The sequence below is a fragment of the Myodes glareolus genome, chromosome 16 (genome assembly GCF_982192425.1).
Source record: "Myodes glareolus chromosome 16, mMyoGla1.1, whole genome shotgun sequence".
NCBI classification, from domain to species: domain Eukaryota; kingdom Metazoa; phylum Chordata; class Mammalia; order Rodentia; family Cricetidae; genus Myodes; species Myodes glareolus.
Genome location: NC_142041.1, coordinates 22,099,771 through 22,114,606, shown reverse-complemented (window position 1 = coordinate 22,114,606; position 14,836 = coordinate 22,099,771). Strand labels below are relative to the sequence as shown.

The window sequence follows — 14,836 nt, the reverse complement described above, 5'->3', positions numbered from 1 at the left end:
TGCCCCCAATGTTACAGATGAACTTTGGGTGACTGTCTAGGCAGCAAGATGATTCTGTCAGTTCTAGAGTTTTGGAAGTTACTTACAGTGCCCTTCCTGTTTACTTAGGTAATAGTATATCCTTCTGGGGTCCTTGATGGAGTTGAAGACAGATAAGTATAATTATAGTTTTCCTTAGCATGATAAAAGATAAGTTAGATATGAAACTTTAGATTTATAAATAAATATTGTAACTGTAATTCTTGTTTGTTACCTGTTTTGTTATATTTAATTTTACTATGTTAAAGTTAAAACCTTTCTTTTTATTTAGACAGAGAAGGGAGATGATGTGGGATTCCCTTTTGTATAATGTGAATATGTTTTATTATCGTTGGTTAATAAAGAAGCTGATTTGGCCTATGGCAGGGCAGAATAAAGCCAGATGGGAAATCTTAACAGAGATACAGAGAAAAGAGTAGACAGAGTCAGGCAGATGTCATATAGCTGCTGAAGGAAAGAGAATCCAGAACCTTACTGGTTGCCCATGGTCTTGTGGTGATACATAGATGAATAGAAATGGGTTAATTTAAGATATAAGAACTAGTTAGGAATACGCCTAAGCCTTTGGCCAAGCAGTGTTGTAATCAATAAAGTTTTTGTGTGATTATTTGGATCTGGGCAGCCAAGAACGAAAGAGTGGTCTCTGTTTACAGTCTACAAAGCATGTTTCAGGACAGCCAGGGCTACACAGAGAAACCCTGTCTTGAAAACAAATGAAGCAAGACAAAACACAAACAAAAAAATAATCTTCACTTGCCTGGATATTTACAACACACTGCTGGACACTTGGAAGTACAGGATTTAAATATTTGCTTCCTTTCTGTCTTGCCTTCCTTTCTCCAGTTTTTCTCTGTTGAAAATGGAATGCTTACTTACTTTGTACCACTCTGTACTGGAAGCATGTAACCTTTTAAATGAGAGGAATTCCCTTTTATATTTTAAAATTTTTGTTCATTATTTATGTGTGTGTGTAATTCTATGTATCTATATGTACATGCACTGCTGGTTCCCACTCAGGCCAGAATAGAGTGTTAGATGCCATGAAGCTGGACTTATAGGTGACTGTGATCTGATGTGGATACAGTGGAATGAACTCAAGTTCTCTGCAAGAGCAGCAAGTGCTTAGAACCATAGAACTATCTCATTGGCTCCTGTACCTACAAATTTATTTGCTTATTTATTTAACATATTCTATAGTTAAGATAGTAGTACCCTGAGTCTCAGAAAAGACTTTGAGTTTTTGAACAGTGTGGGGCTTGGTAAGACTGTGGACACTTTTGAAGTGAAATCAAATGCATTTTGAATCATAACATATCTGTGAGCTCATGGTGGCCAGGGATAAAATGTAATGGTTGACTGTGTGTTATTCTCCACTGGCTCATGTATTTGGAAGCTGGTGGTCCTGCTATGGGAGGTTGTAGAATTTTTGAGACTGTGACCTAGCAGAAGTAAATCGTGGGGATGGTTCTTGAAGATGATACCACCTTCGGGTTCTCTTTGCTTCCTGATCCTTCGTGGTTTAAACAAGCCATGTTACAAGTTCCCATCACCTTGGACTCAACTACGGTAGCTGCTATGCCTCCCTGCTATGACGGATGTAAATGTAAATTATGTGAATGTGTGTATGTATGTGTATGTATATAAGCACAGACAGGTCCAAGGTTTCACAGTTTAGAGTGAAACTATAACTGGTGATGTAGACTTGGGTGTCAGAATCATGTTGTCTGTAATTTTAAATGGCTACCCCACATTGTTTCTCTTCTAGTATAAGAAAAGACTATAGTCACCTTGCAAATAGAAAACAACTTGAAGTCACTTTACACTGTGTCTCTCACCAGCCTTTCAGATTATGTCCAGACAGTAGATAAATTTGGATGAAATGAAAAATTGGTTTTAAGGAGCATCAGCCGTGAAGGGACCTACTATGGACTGAATGTTCGCGTACTCCCAAAGTTAATAAGTTGAGATTCTGTCTCTTAAGTTGTTGACAACTGGAGTTAGGGACTTCAGGAGCAAAATTTTTCATGTGATAGAGCCCTCTCATCAGTGACACTGATACTTATTAAAAACAACTCTAGGAAACATACTTTCTCTTTCTTTCAGCCATGTGAGTAGACAACCAGATGGGTGTCTATGAAAGAGGAAGAGTGTATCCACTTGACCCTGGGTCTGCACTGTCCTAGGGTTTTGGGACCCTCAATCTCCAGAACTGATAGAAATATGTCTCTTATTTGAGGTGTTGGTTTGATAAGTTGGCCCCAATGGAATATAGTAGCATTTGTCAATGCTCTGCCCTTTGGCTATATATCCTATAGCGGATGCTGCTGGAGTTCACATTGGGTTTCCCTTTTGAAAAGTGTGACTACAAGGTTTCTTCCCAGCGGTCATCACCTCTTCTATGGGATATTAGCACCATGATTTTCCATAGGAAAACTGTCTCTCCCACAGTTAATCAGAGAAAATTTGTGGGATTGACATTACCTGGATTTCAGTTTGGGCTCTGAATAGCTCATCAAAGAATCTTCCTCCTTAGTCCATTGTGACTGGTTCCAAGACAGGCGTATGAGTTAATCTGCTCCAACCACAGTGAAGCTTACTGCCTAAGATGAAAAGACACAAATGCTTTCTTCTTCATGCAGTTATTCGTGGGAGGTTATGAGGTAAGGAACTTTAGAAGGAGAGCTCAGGAGTTCCGGGGCAGCTGATGTGTGGAACTTAAAGATGGAGTTACTCAAGTTACTTCAAGCCCAGAGCTTGAAGATAGAATTATTCCCTAGGCGACCATTATATTTTGGGTATAAAGTGTCCTCAAAAGACCTGTTACTTTTGTTGAAGACCTGTTCTCATCTAGTGCATGTAATCGTTGAGTAACTATTGTGTCACAGTTAATCAATGGGTTCATCTGTACTAGACTTTTTCTTTTTTTTTTTTGATGATACAGAGACTTCTTATTAGTTATGAGTGCTTGGCCTAGTATAGGCTTGTTTCTGACTAGCTCTTTTAGCTTAAATTAACCTCTTTCTCTTTGTCTACCTTTTGCCTTAGGACTCTTTGCTTTTCTTCTGTATGTCTTACCTTCACTGCCTCTCATGTCATGTCTGACTGGCTGATGGATGCCTGGCTTCTTGCCTTGGATGTGTCCCTCTTTTACCCCCTTTCTCTCCTCCTCTTTCTCTTGGTACTCTTCTGAGCCCAGATTTCTCCTCCTATTTATGCTTTCTGCCTGACAGCCCCATCTATCCCTTTCCTGCCTAGCTATTGACTGTTTAGATTATTATTAGTCCAATCGGGTGCCTTAGGCAGGCAAGGTGAAACAAATGCAACACATCTTTACATAGTTAAACACACATCCTTACATTGTTAAACAAAGGCAGCAGAATCAAAAGTAACACACCTTTACACAGTTAAAGTAATATTCTGCAGCATAAATAAATGTAAGATATCTTTACTCAGTTAAAATAATATTTCACAACACTTATACCTTGATGGATTCATAATGTGATGGCATTGTTGGACAGTGGTATAAGGTAAGAGGTAAGGCTGTGGAGGAAGTAGGGTAGGTCATAGGATATACCCAGGAAAGATGTATTTTGTCCCTTGATCATTCCCCTGTTTTGCTACCTCCTGGCTTCCATGAGGTGAGTGGCTGTGCTCTACCTCTCTGCCATGATCTTCAGACTCATGCCAGGCCCATGGCAATGGAGCTAAGCGGCCATGAGCTGAGGCTTCAGAAACAAAGAGACAAAATCAATTTTTCCATTTTTAAAATTATTTCTAAGACATGTGTGTCCCAGGGAGAAAGAAAACACAACTCTTTAGTTACATAAATCAAAAGACCAATTTGCTTTCTTTAGGTAAGCAAATTTGAAATTTGAATTTTTCTGTTGCTTCTTACTTAGAGGCAGTAATCTATATGGTACAGAGACCTTGGATTTCTGCTTTAAGGCCTGGCCCTTCGAAGAGGTCCTTCTGTGTTCCTTTTTTTTTTTTTTTGAAGGCAACTCTCCAACTTTATTTGAGATTCAGTAGGTTAGTTCTCATCCACATTGACTGTCTGTAGATTTTTGAATGTGGTAACAGGCACATAAGTTACCAATGTGTAGAGTTTGTTTGGCGAGTCCTCATCCTCATTACGTTTTCTGGACAAACGTACCCGGATACGGTATGGAACATTCCTTATTCCTTTGGCCCAGATGGCTTTATTGAGCCTGGTATCAATACGTACATCTGGAGTCCCCATCTCCATGGCAAATTTCTGGATTTCTTTGAGTGCCCTGGGACCACGCTTCTTGAAGCCCACGCCATGGATGCGCTTGTGAATGCTGATGGTGTACTTTCGGGTCACCACCTCGTTGATGGCAGAACGGCCCTTCTTCTTCTCGCCACCCTTCTTTGCGGGAGCCATCTAAAAAATGCAAGCACAAGGGAGGCTCTAAGCAGACAGAGGGAAAAGGCCGGGCTGATGCCCCCGCTGAGAATCTGGCCAACCCCGGAACCCCTGCTCCTCTGAGCCCCGCGGCGACCCCAGCGCCTTGCGCCTTGCGTCCGCGCATGCCCCACCACCCCGGATCGCCGAGCCTCAGGTCAGCGCAGAACAAATCCCCCAAGCCGGGCCGCCCCGCGCCCGGTGAGGATGGCGCTGGATTTCAGAGCCAGGACCCCGCCGCCATCCTTCTGTGTTTCTGCATGTTGTTTCCGATTTGGGATTCCTCTGCTGAAGAAAGGGCTCTGCCTCGATTTTCTCGTAGAACTATTGTGAGGACGAAGCTGTACACTCTGTATGCTCACGCGTGTACTTGCAGGTAGAGAAAGAGCATCCCCTGTCAGGTTGACGTCTTAGGTCACTGCCAACTCTCCTCTGGTCAATGAGGTACAGCAAAGCCCTCCAGAACTTTCTCAATTGCTTCACTGGCAATTGTCCAGTGGTTGGAAGATGCCATTTTTATACTGATTAGTAGGCACCTTGCTATATTAGTTTCTAAAAGACAGGGTTTTTTCTTTAGTTTTTCCAGAATTTTCTTTGTGTCAGGACTGGAGGACACAAAAGAGGTAGATGACTAAGGGAACTGTCATGTTGCTTCAGATGGAGGCTGGATGGCCATATAGGAGGGATGCTGAGGGGGTACATCTAAACCTGTACCAGACATTTATTTCTTGGTAGAAAATTTTGGGCAGTAGTATGGTGTTAGACTGGAGACAGATATCTCAGCTTTCAGTTCAGGTATCACTCTTCTCTTACACTTTTGAAAGCCTAGGTTTCTTTATCTGCCTAATAGGTATCTTGTACTACCACACACTGTAGGTGTGGAGATAAAAATGGAGGAATGTAGCGAAAATGCTTCATGTGGGCAGAAAACCAAGGAAAAATCTGTGTTTGCTAACATTCAGAAGCTGCCCATATTTTTAGGGTTGGTTATTAGTCATGGAAATATTTTGCATAGGAAATTCTTCCAGTGAGATATCCCACAGGGTATGGTGGCTTTCAACCTACTGAAGACGTCAAGGACTCAATCTTGCAGTTGCTTTCCAGGGACGACCCATGGACCATCACCATCATCTTTGTAGCAGTGTCTTCATTCCCGGGTCTCCATCAGGACCAATCATCAAACACCAGAGATGTATCAGGCAACAAAGTTGACATGTCATGGATATTCCCCTATTAAAGCACTTCTAGAACCATGTGAGTTGTTATTTCTTTTTTGCATGTGAGAGGAGAGACATTTAGAGAGACTGAGTTTCCCAAGGTCACGTAGCTAGCAGAGATCTGCGTGAAGAGCCAAGCCCTTCTTTTTCCTGCAGCTTTTGGGCCTCCACCGAGGAGAGCTTTTAGAATGAGACCTGGAAGTTCTGATCGCATTCCACTGCCTTGGCAGTTCAACACAAAGGCTCCAGTCCAGCCTTTTTCCTTTTGTGTCTCAGTAAGTAATATTTCTTCCCTCTCCCCTCCGATCCCACCCTCATTGCCGGATTCTGGAACCGTCTGCGTGTTTCTGGTCTATAGTTCAGCTTCTCTCCCCAGGCGTTTGAGCAAGGCATTCTCTACGAAAAGGGAAAACACATTTTATTAAAGCAAGCATGCAGTCCTCAGCACTTTTACTTATCTTATTTATACACTGCAGTGCCGCTTTCTATGACCTAGTGATTATCATTTCCCAGAGCTATCATCATTCTAAAGCTACCTGTTCAGCCCGCTTCAGCAGATGGTACCATGCTCCGAGTATTGTAAGGGCTTTAAAGGAGGAAATACAAACAAAGGAATTACGAGCGGTTGGGTCAGCTCGAGGAAGAACTCACTTGTCTTGTCTCCTGACTCAGTTGCTTTTCAACCTGGGCTGTCTGGGGAGAGGAAACACCTAGAGGTTGCTAACCAGTGGGGAGATCTATCGAGGTGTATTTTTTTCTCTTCTTCCTTTGTCCCATCAGTTGACAGAATGAGATAGGCCATGAGCATCTACTTGGCTAAAACATCTGATTTTCCCCATCAGATCTCTGTCATCCTTCTCCTATGCATCTGCCATGTGGTTTTTGTGCTGTTCTTGTATGAATTCTGATGAGTGCATATGCTTCTGTGCCCCTGGGTTAAGCGCTTACTGCTTCCCAAGACCTCAGTCTTCCCTTCAGTGAAATGAAGCTAAGTATAAAGTCAGATTGCTGTCCCCTCTCAGAGACAAAGGGGTGAGAGCTTGTCAATGTCTTGTCTGTGGGTAGAAAATTTCTAATGTTATAAGCAAGCCAGGCTTATCCAGTGGGGAGGGAGCCCAAAGAGCCCTCCTCACAGACTGACACCTCAGTCGGTGGGCTTTCTTTTTCTCTGTCTCACGGTCTCTGGTTCCTAGTGCCTTGGAGTACTGCTGGCCATCCTGCTTTGATCATCTCTCCTTATAAAAAGCCTTTTAAAACATTATTTCCTAGTCCTCCTCAGCACCGTGAAATTTTAACACCACAGAAATACTGGATACATACATGATTATGGTCTTGACCCCTGGGAAGAAGAGAGTTCACCCCTGTAGTATCTAAAGTTTCTTGGTTTCAAGAAACAAAAATTTCAGCCTTTGGGAGTTTTCTCTCCTCACCATGGGGAATATATATCCTAGAGCACTGGTTTAGCTAAAATGGTTCTTAAAAACTTATGCAAATCCTATGCAAAATGTAATAATATGAAAGTTGATAAAAGCATTGTTTTAGGCAGCCAATGAGAAAACAAGTTATTACCCTAGCAGTCTCTCAAAGGTTAGCATGGAATACACAGTACACTAATATTAGAGTATCTCCTATTATTTAGTTTTTTATTACAGTTTTGCATCATTTTACTTACAATATGGTGATGCTTAGAGCCCCAATTTCTTCACCTGTAGATACTGGGTGGAGATATTTACCTCACAAGATGTTTACCGGGAAGATGGCTGGTGTACACTCTGCTCTATAAAATCTCACTTTGTTCTCTGTGTAATTCAGTCATCTTTATTATTTCTTCCACGAGATTATGGCAGCTTTTACTTGGACACTAGGCAGACAATAGATGCTGAGGAACTCCTGGCCAAAGAAAACAAAGGACTCCGGCATCACTCTCGATGGCTGTGGTTTACTTTTCCTGACATTGTTCAAGAAAGGATCTTGTTATGGCAACTGAACTGTGTTACCTTGGCACGAGTCCTTGTCTTTTGTTTAAAAGCAGAAAGAAACTAGTGGATCTAGTTATTAGCTTTTCATATCCTGAGAAATATCAATTTTACCTTCTACAAATCGTAGTTTAAAATGAAAACCACTCATTTAATGAATAGAAACATAAAATATTATTTTATAATAAAGAAACACAGTGTATGCTATCCTGATAGGGTTTAGCAGTACTATGTATTAAGAATGTGACAGCTGGGTGCACCTTTAATCCTAGCACTTGGGAGGTAAAGGGAGGTGAAACTGAGTTCAAGGCCAGCCTGGTCTAGAGAGTAAGTTCTGGGACAGACAGGTCTATTAAACAGAGAAGCCCTGCCTATTGAAAAACAAACAAACAAAAAAGCAAAGAAAAAAAAAAGAAAGAAGGAAGGAAAGAAAGAAAGTCACTACCAAATACAAGTATTATGAGGGAAATTCAGAGAAATGGGCTGTCTTGTTTCTTTCTGGGATTTTACAGTGGTCTTCAACATGTCTGTCAGTGAAGATTCGTGTAATATTACTCCCCCTGCCCCAGTCCTTTAGGGTGAAATACCAGAAACAGTGATTGTCCTGGTTAGTGCTAATTGTCAACTTGACAAGTTCTAGAGTCACCTAAGAGACAAGCATTTGGGTGTGTGAGTGAGTGAGGGGATCTTGAGAGGGGCTAAGTGAGTCAGAAAGGTGCATAGTGTCACCATCCCATGAGGGCCCAGACTGCACACAAAGGAGAAAGTGAGCCAAGCACCTGCATTCATGTCTCTCTGCTTCCTGTCTGTGAACACAGGGTAACCAGCTGCCTCAGGTTCCTGCTGCCCCATCTTCTCTTGCGCAATGAGCTCTACCTATGAGCAGTGAGCCCTTCGGTCCTGATGTTGTCTTTGTCACTGTGATTCTGAATGCCCATCCTCTTCCTCACTCTAACATGTCTCAAAGAGAAAGAGACAAGGAAGAACGAGAAAAAAGAAAAAAATATAATCAGTTCATTGGATTAACTTAAAGTTTTCTGCCAGGGATTGGGGAGAGACGGGGGGGGGGAGAGGGAGAGAGATAGAGAGAGAGAGAGAGAGAGAGGAGAGATTGACATCAAGAGTTGATAAAACTGAAGTTCTACATCATAGATTCCCATTTTGACTTTCAGTTCTGAGAACCTGCACCCAGAAGCCTTATCACTTTGCTGTGAAGTCACAATCACTAATGGAATCTGCTAGCTTTTCACACACTGAAATGAGCTGGGATTCTTCACCCAAACATATGTCCCAAAGCCACACGTGCATCCTATGCATGGCCCCAGCCAAGCAGTCACTGCTGTGGAGAAGGCTTGCTTGTGGACACACCCTATTGGGATAGAGAAAAAGAATGTCTTTCCTTTAAAGAGTAGAAATAAAATTCCTGAGCCTCCTGGTCCCAAATAAGGGACAGCCTCCTTCTTTCTCTATGCCGAGAAGGCAAAGGGCACTCTCCTCTGTGACTGGGAATAATCAACCGTGCTCTGAGATCTGTTTGCTTCTTTAATATAAAAACTGATATCCTGTTTGGATGAGACGCTTCCTTGAATACTTCGCATAAATTGAGCCCTTAAGCTTTTAACAAGAAATCCTGGGTTGTCTGCCTTAAACCTCTGGGTGAAACTTGGAACCAATGCTGGTTTCTTGATTTAGTCTCAAAACTAGCCTTTTGTAGGAGTTTTACTCAAGTACTCTTTGATATTTATGAGTTATCTAAGTAATTCTTAATTGTCTATCACTTTTCCTCACTGTCTCATTATCTCCCTCTGATTGTATTGTTTTCTGTCTTTCTCTGTTTCTCCCCATTGCAGCTCCTTTTCCCCCATCTCCTTTCCCTGCCTCTTTCTCTGATGTAGGTGGGTCTTCTATCTATCTGTTGCTTTCATTGGTTAATTAATAAAGAAAACTGCTCGCTGCTCTTTTTTGCAACACTTCTCTCTCATGTTCTCTCTCTCTCTCCCTCTCTCTCCCTCCCTCCCTCTCTCTCTCTCTCTCTCTCTCTCTCTCTCTCTCTCTCTCACACACACACACACACACACACAAACACACACATGCCACCACCCCTTCTCACTCTTAAGAGACTCATCTCAGATACTGCAAAGCTGAGAGACGCAGGAGCATCTTTCATGAAAGTGTGCAGGAGCAGGAAGTGCGTTTTTTCGTCACTCATAGTGACAATTAAAATGACAACAGCAAGGCCAGGCTCCTCCATCATTGTTTTTTAATACTGTCAGCATCAACTTGGCCGGAATTATCCTGTCTGATGCATGAGTGGACTTAGTCATTTTTCACACTGTGTGATGCACAGCCTCAACATCATTTTAGAGAGAAAATGAGGCTCCATCTTATCTAAATGTACACCCTAGAAACTCTTCCCTGTTGCAAGCTGCCCTAGGTGTAAAGGGGGTGGGGTGGGATGTGTTCATAGACATAACACCTGTTTATAGCATAGATGAGGATTGGAAGGCAGGTTGGTGGTAGGTTTTGAATCCCTAAGAACATCCAGTGGGTAAATTGTGGCCACTCCCTGGGATTCTATGTACCTTGATCATTATTCAGTTCTACCGAATTCACGGGAGCTAACAAGTTCCTTCCAAGTGAGTACGCATGGATGACCGTTTCTCAGTGATGTTTATTCCTATATCAGACAGCAGATACCCCCATGCAAAGCAAGAGCTTTGCCTGACACTCGTTGACAAAGGAATTCTTGTCCGGGTGGCCACTTCTCTTTTGTTGATTGTAATTGGTAATCCGCTGAATGGGACTCCAGAAGCTCCTGGATTCATGTCTGCTGCTGCAAGAAGCTATGAGAATCTAACTCCCTGAGTTGCTTTCTGGGGAGGGAGTGGGGTGTGGAGACGCCTGCATTGCAGGCACAAGGGCTGCTAACTTTTTACTTGAAGAGACTGTAGTCTGATTGTTCTTATATCTAAAAGAGGCCCTGTGTTGGCATCACCTCTTGATCAGTAGGGGGTATGGGTAGCAGAAACCCACAATAATATGGCCCAGAAAAGCCAACACACTTTTGTTGTTGCTGTTGTTCCTAGAGGCAGTTGTATTTCAAGACGTATATTTCATTTTCCAGAGATCTGTGACCTCAGCTGTAACCTCTTGTTTTAATTCTTGTGGCCATTTCTCCAACGGTTAATCTCTTTAAGGCTCAACTCAAACAGCTATTAAAAAAAAAGAAAAAGCAACTGACCAACAACTAGCTCTCCTCACTGGTTCTCTCATCTTCTCTGGAATTTGCTGCATTAAATTCCGGATACTGATTTCTTTTTCTCTGCCAGGCGTTAGCTCTCTCACAGCAAGGATGATGTCTTTTCCATCTCTGAGCCCTCCAGCATAGCAACTGCCACAGTCTAGGCGTCAGTGACTACTGAATACTCTCTTTTTGAAGACCAATTTATGAGAAGCCTCTGAGAAAGAGAGGTATTTGTGCTCTGTGTTAAGACTTTCCCGGATTTAATTCAGGTACATGCTTCGGGAAAAAAAAAATCCGAAACCATGACATAGAGAAGGATTATAAATTATTTACGCAAAGTCAAAGGATGGTGCACGTCCCTGAGAGTCATCAATCCTAATTTAATCGGAGGGAGAGGAGTTTCACATTTCAAATGCCGCCTTTATGGTTTTGAGGGTAATGTCATATTGACCAATTGTTCATGCCCAACATTTTTTTCCCCTCTCCCTTTTCATCTGTGAACAACAATCTCATTGATGTTGGGAGATGTTCGTGGACATGGAAAGCATTCCACTTTGTTGTTTAAAGAAGCCTTTGTCCCGAAGGCATGAGCTTATTCTTTCACACGAGGTGGAAAGGCAAACGAGAAAGCCTCCTTCTGTCCTTGGGTTCACATTGTAGGAGCTCTTTCTCGCAGCAATAAAAGCCGTCAGAAGGGACCTTTCATTCTAAGGCCTTCATGTTAAGTACCGCAGATGGAGGTGGAAGCTAAATCCCAATTTACCCTGCCGCATTCCCCGAGATTTGTTCCCTGGCAGAGCCGGCACTCTGTGCAGGCTCCGTCAGGCCACTGCAGACCAAGCCAGAGGATTTGAATATTAATGCCGTACAGGTCTCCTTGTGAGGCACTGCCTGCAAGCCCATGCCTGAACGAGAGAATAAAGAGAATAAGGAGGAGTCAGGAAGACGAGCACAAACCATGTCTAACTGCCCAACTCTCTGTGAGGGTGTGGAGAATGCTTTCTGGAGGGATGTGCTCATGGCATAATGAGAGCTTGTCGTTTAGGAGACAAAATAAAACCAGCTTCCCGTGTCATCAGATACATTCCTGATGAGATTCTGGGTCTCACAAAAGAATGCTGTAGATTCTTTCCACTCACGGCAAGCATCGAAATGTTGATCTGGAGAAACAAAGAAGTGGAAGAAGAAAAATGAGTTTGTTGTCAAATTGAAATACCACGTTTTTGTATTGTTGGCTACTGCGTCTGTAATTCTCAACTGCTACTTCATCGTGTGTGTGTGTGTTTGTGTGTGTATGTGTGTGTGTGCGTGAGTGTGTATGTGTGTGATTTCCTTCACCAAACCTGCAAAACATTGCAAAAGCTGGATTTAAATATTTCAGGCGGACTGCATCAAGCATTTGCATTCCTCTGACTCATTCAGAGAAAAGACATCTGAGGAGAAATACTGCAGATAAAAGAGAAACCATTAATCCGAGGAAGATTACTGGTGCAGAATCTTTATCCTGTACCCTTCCTGAACCGAGACAAAGATCTCACTATGTACATCCCTCTGGCTTAGCTTCAGATAGTAAGCAATATAGAAGTGTAGACCCGGTCTTTTTAAAGGCACACTGCATGAGTCTGAATGCTTAGGCATCATTCTCCTGCTTTCTCGAGGGCCTTTCTTTCTCAGGTCTCTGCTCTTGCTTTGATTCCTTCCACAGTGGCTTCCTGAGGTCCTTGTCTTCCCAACCGTGTTAGGACTGACTTATTAAAAGAGGGTACAAGGAGTCCCAGCAAGTGCTGTAGATAGGTGTTAAGTGTCATGGACTAAGTGCAGGGAGGTATGGGGTGCAGGTAGGTTCTAAGCAGACCTACGCCGCAGTCAGCCTCAGTGTAACACAGTAATTATTGGACTCTAGGTATGACCTCACTTTCTTTGCCTGTAGAATGGGCAAATGCTGAGCCTTTACTTCACACATAGTTGCTGTCTTAGCTATTTTTCCCATAGATGTAATAAAATACTCTGACAAACACAACTTCAAGGAAAAAGGACTTATCTGAGCTCACAGATTTAGGGGGTATAGTGAGGAGGAAGTCGCAGCAACAAGAGCAGGATGTAACTGGCCTCACTGTAGCCACATTCAGGAAGCAGAGGACAATGAAGCTGGTGCCCACATACTCACTCTCCTTTTCTCCTTCCCTTTCACCCTCCCTCCTTTCTTCCCTCCTTCCCTCCCTCTCTTCCTCCCTCCTTCCTTCTCTCCTTTCCTCCCTCCTTCCCTCCCTCTTAGACAGGGTCTTGTTGTATAGCTCTGGCTGTCCTGCAACTCTCTGTGTAGACCAGAATAACCTTGAACTCACACAGATTGAACAGTTTCCATTCTCCCTGCATGAGAACATGCGCAGTTACAAATGGCTTACACAAGGCTTGTTAAGAAGCCGCTTCAGGTTTGACAATCCCTGATGTCATTCTTCTCATGAAGTGCCCTCTTCGTTAGTCCAAGCTCAAGTCCTCTTGTTATTGCCATCAATCAGGAACCAGTTTCCCCCCTGGGCACAGTCACATCCTTACTGCCAGGACCCCATGCTGGAGAGAGCTCTGAGCCTGACTCTCCCATGGAGAAGTGACTCTTCCGTGAGGTGTCTCTGCCCCTACAATTATCTCACTTATATGGCAGAAAGGTGTTTGTATATGAGATGGGTCAAACCCACAGACACGCCAAGCCTTCTGCAAAGAGAAGGGACAATGTTGAGAGACGTGGGATGATTTGACGAAGGGGTTGACAAAACAAGGGGCACTCAGCAACACCTTAAGTTTTGGGGACCATATGATCTCTGTCCTTAACCGTGTGTTTCCATAATCGTGGTGACATATAAATGAAGACTGTTAGTTCCCACTGTATGTCACCGCCTGTCACCAGGTGCCTTTCTTCCCGTTATCAGCTATGCGACACACACACACACACACACACACACACACACACACACACCCTTTAAAAGTGCACATCAGTCACCGTTCCTTCTCTTGCTCCTCCTCCTTTCCCATCTGTCTTTCTGTTTCTCATGTCCCCACTCTGAGATAGTTCACTCTCCACCCTCCCAATAAACCTCTTGCAATTATATTTTAATTTGAAAATTTTATTTTAATTAAAAAATTGTATTTTAATTTGAATTTTATCATGCGGGTATGGATCATATAGGTATGGATGTTTTGCATCCGTATGTGTTTTACATATATGTTTCCTGCATATATGTGTCTTATATATAACTGTGCACCACTTGCATACCTGGACATACAAAGGACAGAAAAGGATGTTGGATCCCATGGAACTGAAGCTACAGAGGATTATGAGCTGCCTTATGGGTCCTGAGAATTGAACTTGGGTTCTGTGGAAGACCAGTCAGTACTCTTAGCTGCTGAACCATCTTTACAGCCCTGAGCAAAGTAACAGGAATGGTATTTAAAAACTGTTTATCTTTTTTTTTGTTTCAGTGACCCCCTTTAACCTAAGAGCAAGAGGAGCAAGAGAACTTAGAAAATATGTAATGGACTTTTGTGACCACTGTCCTTTTTGAAGAATTCTGGAAAAATACAGTGTGGGAAGATGATGGTGATGATGATGATGATGATGATGATGGTGATGAGGTGATGATGATGGCAGCAGTGGTAATTAAAATAATGATGCCATTCACAAACATCTAGAGTTGAGATAAGCAATTCTGTCCTCAGCAATAATTGGAATTAAACCTTTCTCTGACCACTGTGCCTGCTGAGCTGGCAATTGTCACCAGCTACTTTTAAAATAACTGATTTCCATGTTGCAACAATAGCAAAACCCACTGTGTCCAATTAAATCCCTACTTACTGTAGCCCAGGGCATGAGCTCCCTTTCTGGAGATGCATGTCCCTGTGACCTCATCTTTCTATATTTTGCATCGAGTTATGGCAT

General features: G+C 42.8%; 1 pseudogene; it reads right to left on the bottom strand.

The window, feature by feature from the left end:
* Positions 1-4,043: 4,043 nt before the first annotated feature.
* Positions 4,044-4,463, bottom strand: LOC125391011 (large ribosomal subunit protein eL31 pseudogene; annotated as a pseudogene).
* Positions 4,464-14,836: the final 10,373 nt, after the last annotated feature.